Source organism: Chroicocephalus ridibundus, chromosome 21, assembly GCF_963924245.1.
Source record: "Chroicocephalus ridibundus chromosome 21, bChrRid1.1, whole genome shotgun sequence".
Taxonomy (NCBI): domain Eukaryota; kingdom Metazoa; phylum Chordata; class Aves; order Charadriiformes; family Laridae; genus Chroicocephalus; species Chroicocephalus ridibundus.
In genome coordinates, this window is record NC_086304.1 from 4,895,643 (window position 1) to 4,901,642 (window position 6,000).

The 6,000-nt window shown below is 55.7% G+C and overlaps 1 protein-coding gene and 1 long non-coding RNA gene across 2 annotated transcripts in view; one reads left to right on the forward strand and one right to left on the reverse strand.

Annotated features, from left to right (window-relative positions):
- The window catches only part of LOC134526017 (solute carrier family 13 member 1-like), a 51,543-nt gene that overhangs the window by 35,816 nt on the left and 9,727 nt on the right, over positions 1 to 6,000 (reverse strand). The gene's annotated exons all lie outside the window — the stretch shown is intronic.
- Positions 5,633 to 6,000, forward strand: part of LOC134526053 (uncharacterized) — a 2,825-nt gene continuing 2,457 nt past the window's right edge. The window contains exon 1 of the long non-coding RNA XR_010073887.1: positions 5,633 to 5,785. This is a non-coding gene — a long non-coding RNA (uncharacterized LOC134526053). The remainder of the gene's footprint in view (positions 5,786 to 6,000) is intronic.

The following is a 6,000-nucleotide window of genomic DNA, read 5'->3' on the forward strand; positions in this document are numbered from 1 at the left end:
ATGCACCCTCACTAAGTTTGCAGGTGACACCAAGTTGGGTGGGAGTGTCGACCTGCTTGAGGGTAGAAAGGCGTTGCAGAGGGATCTGGACAGGCTGGATCGATGGGCTGAAGGCCAATGGCATGAGGTTCAACAAGGCCAAGTGCCAGGTCCTGCACTTGGGTCACAACAACCCCATGCAGCACTACAGGCCTGGGGAGGAGTGGCTCGAAAGCTGCCCGGCAAAAAAGGACCTGGGGGTGTTGGTCGACAGACGGCTGACTATGAGCCAGCAGTGTGCCCAGGTGGCCAAGAAGGACAACAGCATCCTGGCCTGTATCAGGAGCAGTGTGGTGAGTACGACTAGGGCAGTGAACATTCCCCTGTACTCAGCACTGGTGAGGCCCCACCTCAAGTGCTGTGGCCAGTTTTGGGCCCCTCCCCACAAAAAAGACATTGAGGCACAGAGAAGGGCAACGGAGCCGCTGAGGGGTCTGGAGCACAAGTCTTGTGAGGGGCGGCTGAGGGAGCTGGGGCTGTTTAGCCTGGAGAAAAGGAGGCTGAGGGGAGACCTCGCTCTCTGCAACTCCCTGAAAGGAGGGTGTAGAGAGGTGGGGGTCGGTCTCTTCTCCCAAGTAACAGGCCATAGGACAAGAGGAAACGGCATCAAGTTGTGCCAAGGGAGGTTTAAACTGGACATTAGGAAAAATTTTTACACAGAAGGGGTTATTAAGCATTGGAACAGGCTGCTCAGGGGAGTGGTTGAGGCACCATCCCTGGAGGTGTTTAAAAGACGCGTAGACATAGTGCTTAGTGATGAATTTTGTCACAGTTAGGTTGATGGTTGGACTAGATGGTCTGAAAGGTCCCTTCCAACCTAGGCAATTCTATGATTCTACGATTCTCCTGCCACTTGTGACAACTGGCCCGAGCTCTGGCACAGCGCGGCTCTCCACGTTCACCCCGGAGGACTTTGGAGCAAGCAGCAGTGCTGAGCTTACTTGCGATTTCTGTGGCCTTGTCGTGCCCCTCGGCAGGCCCTTGAGCGGCTGAGCCGGCAGGTGAAGGGCGCATCACCAGCTCCACGCCAGCGCTCGGGTCCCTGTGGGAGGACAAAGACAAATGCCGGCTGCCCACCGTCCCCAGGCCGCGGGAGCTGAGGCGGGGAGGAGTAGCCTGAGCGGAGGCCCCTGCCAGAGGAAGGGCTGTCCCAGCAGCAGCGAGAGCGGGCAGCAGGGCTGGGGTCCCCCTCCTTTCCCCACCCTTTGCGGGACAGGCCTGCCCCGGGAGAAGAGGAGGCGAGCTGGCAGCAGCAGTCCCCCGCCCCGGGAAGCCCGCCCGGCAGCGCAGCCCCGTTCTCACCCTGCCGGCCGTTGGTTTCCCTTGGTCCCCAAGGAGCCTTTGGAGGCCCCTGGGCGTCTTGTCTGGGGGGCCTTTCTCCTCGCCATCTCGGGCAAAGGCAGGCTCCCCGCTGAGCCCCAGCAGCGTGTCCTGTCCCCAAAACCAGCTCCAGCAGCAGCCTCTCGCCGCAGCCAGCAGGAGCCTGTCCAGGGCCGCAGCCACAGGGCAACTGTGGGCTCCTGCCCCACACGCCACAGCGCTGTGCGGGCAGCCAGCTGTGACCTCACAGTGGTGTCACCTCTGACGTCATGCTGGGGCTGCCCAGGGCTGAGCAGGGCGGGGAGACCCTGTGCTCCTTCCTTCTCCTTGCGGGATATTAATTGTTCAGCATAAATACATACGTTTTAAGTAGAATAAATGATTTAGGATTATCATTCGGTGTGATTTGTGCTGCTTGCTTAGCTCTACTTAGCATGAGGTGCTGGATTTGCTGAAACCTTTAGGCTGGAAAAGAATCCAATGAGATGTTAGAAGACACCAGACCAAAAATCATCACCATTGGCCCCCTCCTTGCTGTGCTTCTGGAAGTCTCCAGGGAATGTCCTGCAGTGATCTGCAGCTGTGAGCAGCCCTCAGCCACGCAGAACCCTCTCAGCAGCAGGACCTTGCCCCGCCGGGGGATGCTCCTTCCATGCAGAACTTCTCCCCACAGTGATGTGGTGGGCTTCCCAGGCAGGCTGAGAGCTGACCCTGGCAGGTGGCAGAGTCCCTGCCCCGGCACACAGACCCCTGGGGTGCAGGGAGCCTGCTCTGAAGGACAGCCCTGGGCACCCCTGGCTGCACACCCACCTTCACAGCTATTCAAAGTGCCTGACAAGAGCTCCCACATGTACAGATCCCGTAAGCTGTGGCTGTGCCAGCTTTAGGAGATGCCTCCAGCAACTCCGCCTGCAGTGCCCTGCACCCGCAGACTTACCCTGTCAAGGGCTGCAAAGATTTCTCCTCCAGTGAGCTCTCAGTCGTCCTCCCAATCCTGACACCTTCAAGCTCTCTCTCTGCCTTGCTCATCTCCCTGAGACACCCTGGCAGTGCCCTCAGCCCTGCTGCGCTTGGCAGAGGAGCTGCTCCCGGGCAGAGCTGTCTCTCTGCAGCGCTGCCCGCTTGCCGTGAGCTCCCTCCATCCCAGGAGCCCAGCCCAGCTCAGACGCAGAGGACCAGCCCAAGGAGTTTTAATGACCCCTCTGGTGGGTTCGAGGCCGAGTCCGTGAACCTCCGACGCTGCGAGGAAGTCGAAGGAACCTCTCAAGGAGTCAAAGTCGGGTTCAAACTCCAAAGTTTCTTGTGGTGTTGATGGGTCCCACTGAGGGACACCACTGAGGAATTGCCCCCAGGGTCCGGTTACAGCAGAAAACTGGAGGCAGCGATGGCAGGTCGGGAAAAGCAAGTTGAAGGTGACTCTGATGCTGGGTAAACGTGGATGTGTTTCATTAATGCAAAGGGCCAAGCCCTGACTCCATCGCCCAAAGGGCCAAGGCCTGACCCCCAGCCCCCAGGAAGGGAGATCCTCTCCCTCACTCCTTCCTCAGGGCTCTTCCTGGGACAGTGGGATGTGGAGATGTGCAATGCCAAGGGCAGGACTATGGTACGACACCTCCCAGGCTCCTGAGTATGGACAAGGAGGCAACGAGACCCCAGTGCTGGAAGGACTGGTTGTCTCAGAGGCATCAGTGGCAGAGACAACAGCCGTAGCCCAAGACATGAAGAGGTTGGCTCTGTTAGGGGACTTCCAGCTTTGCCACATCCCTCTATCTTCTCCACCACAGGCTGTCCTACGGTGTCCCATCACCTCTGCCTCTTTCCCTGCAGGCTGCAGTCATCCACCCGGCTGCCCCATCTTGCTGTCACCTTCCTTTGCTGAGATCTCTCCATCCTCCCTGGCTCTTCCTTGAAACACAAAGCCTTGGGCTGATCCAGACTCCTTCTGGGTGGCGTGTTGCACCACAGCACTGCCCTTGGAGTGACGTTTCTTTCTCCTCGTGGCCAGGCTGCACCTCCCCACCTGCATGTTGGGGAGTTCTTTCTTTCTCAGGCTGTTTTCCACTAGGAAGAAAAGCTCCGCCAGCTCTGAAAGCACCCTTCCAGCACGCTCAGGCTCCTCCTATACCGTCCCCAGTCTCCAAACCACTGAGCCCAGGGCTCTCAGCCTCTAGATACTGGTCAAGTGCTTGAGGCCTCCAAACCCTGTCTTGGGAGATCTCTGGGCTCTCTCCACAGTGTTTGCAGATGAAATCACAGTGGTCATAGGCCAAGAAAGATGGAGTGAGACTTTTTACCAGGGCCTGTAATAGCAGAACAAGGGGCAATGGCTTTACACTGGAAGAGGTTATATTTAGGTTGGCCATAAGGAAGAAATGCTTTATGATGAGCGTGGTGAGACCTTGGAACAGGTTGCCCAGAGCAGTTGTGGATGCCCCATCCCTGGACGTGTCCAAGGTCAGGAGCTTGGAGCAACCTGAACTAGTGAAAGACGTCCCTCCTCACGGCAGGGGGTTGGACTAGATGATCTTTTAGGTCCCTTCCAACCTGAACCATTCTATGATGCTTGGATTCTAATATGCCCAACTCCTCCTGCACAAGGCTGCAAACACCTACATACACCATATAGGGATGTGACCACTGACAAAAACCATCACTAAACCATGTCGCTAAGCACTACGTCTACCCGCCTAATTTTAAATACCTCCAGGGATGGTGATTCCACCACTTCCCTGGGCAGCCTGTTCCAATGCTTAATAACCCTTTCAGTGTAAAAAATTTTCCTGACGTCCAATCTAAACGTCCCCTGGTGCAACTTGATGCCGTTTCCTCTTCTCCTGCCTTCCTACCCTTGGGCAGGTCGACACTCACACCCAACTTGGTGTCATCTGTGAACTTACTGAGGGTGCACTCGATCCCATCGTCCAGATCATTGATAAAGATTTTAAAGCGAATCGGCCCCCGTACTGAGCCCTGGGGAACACCACTTGTGACCGGCCGCCCACTGGATTGAGCTCCATTCACCACCACTCATTGGGCCCGGCTGTCCCAGCAGTTTTTCACCCAGCGAAGCGTACGCCCATCCAAGCCATGGGCAGCCAATTTCTCCAGGAGAACGCTGTGGGAAACTGTGTCAAGAAGCTTTACTAAACTCCAGGTGAACAACATCCACAGCCTTTCCCTCATCCACTCAGTGGGTCACCTTGTTTTAGAAGGGGATCAGGATTGTCAAGCACGACCTGCCTCTCATGAACCCATGCTGACTGTGCCTGATCGCCTGGTTGTTCTTCATGTGCCACATAATGGCACTCAGGATGACCTGTTCCATAAACAGGATGATGTCTTCCAAGTTGCTCTTCCATGCGGATGATGTGGGAAGGGAGGTGCAATGACACGTGCAGAATGACAGCAGGACACCTCCCAGGCTCCCAGGTGGGGACGAGGAGGCCATCAGGCTCTTGTACTCCTTATAGGCATCAGTGGCAGAGGTGACAGTCACAGACACGGAGATTAAGACCTTGGATCTCTTGGGGGCTTTTCACATTTCAACAGCCCCACACTGTTGAAACCACCGCAGGCTGTCCTATTGTGTTCCACACCTGGGCATATTCCCTGCAGGCTGCAGACGTCTCCCCTGCTTCTCCACCTTGCTCCCGCCTGAGCAACTCACTAAGCTTTCTGAAGTCTCGCCATCCTTCGGGGATATGTCTTTAGACACAAAGCCACGGGCTGATCCACATTCTTTCTGGATGGCCGCCTTTTCCACAGCGCTGCCCTTGGAGTGACGTTTCTTTCTCCCGTTTCCTGTTTAAACCTCCCAAGCTACAAGTTCTGGCATTCTTTCTTTCTCGTGCGGTCTCCCATGAAGAAGAAAAGCCCCATCATCTCTGAAACCGTCCTTCGAGCAACCCCTGTCCTGCCCAGAGCCTCTCCACCATGGGGCCAAAGGGGCAAAGAAGCCCACATTCCTCAGCCTCCCCACGCAGCGCATGTGCACTATACTGTAGGAATGTGTCTGAGAGAAAATGGTCACGTGAGCCAGCCTCCCTACTATGAGAGATTAGATTAAGGGCAAAACAGGTGGTAGAAAATGGAATTAGGACATGGGAAAAACGGGAACTGAGAAGGTAGAAAACATGTTGTGCTAATGACTAAGTAATTTACTATGTGAATTCTTGTAACCAATCTGATCTGTGAATGAACTGCATGGACAGTGCGTGAAAAGAGACTGTAAGCCAATCATATAGCTGCCGCTAGCGCGTGCTCTTATTGCCTGTCTATATATACTCTGTGAAAACTTGAATAAAGGGAGAACGATCATACTCATATTGAGACTCCATCGTTACTCCGGGTCCGTCTCCCACTCCGACATCCTCCGACATCTGGTAGCAGAGGATGGTTCAGCGCGACTGAGTTCTCCGAGACTGCGGTAAGCAGCTAGAGGAGGGGAGTGGGAAACTTCGGCTGGGAGACGTGCTGCTTGGGCGCATCAGCGGGAGCAGACAACGGCGTGAGGTCGCTCCTCACCTCCCAGGCGCAGCTATGGAAACAGAAGCTGCGGCCACACTACTCGCTGGGATCCTCTCTAAGGGAGGGATTGAAACACCAGCGAAACTGTTGCTCAAACTGATTAAGCCGGGGCAG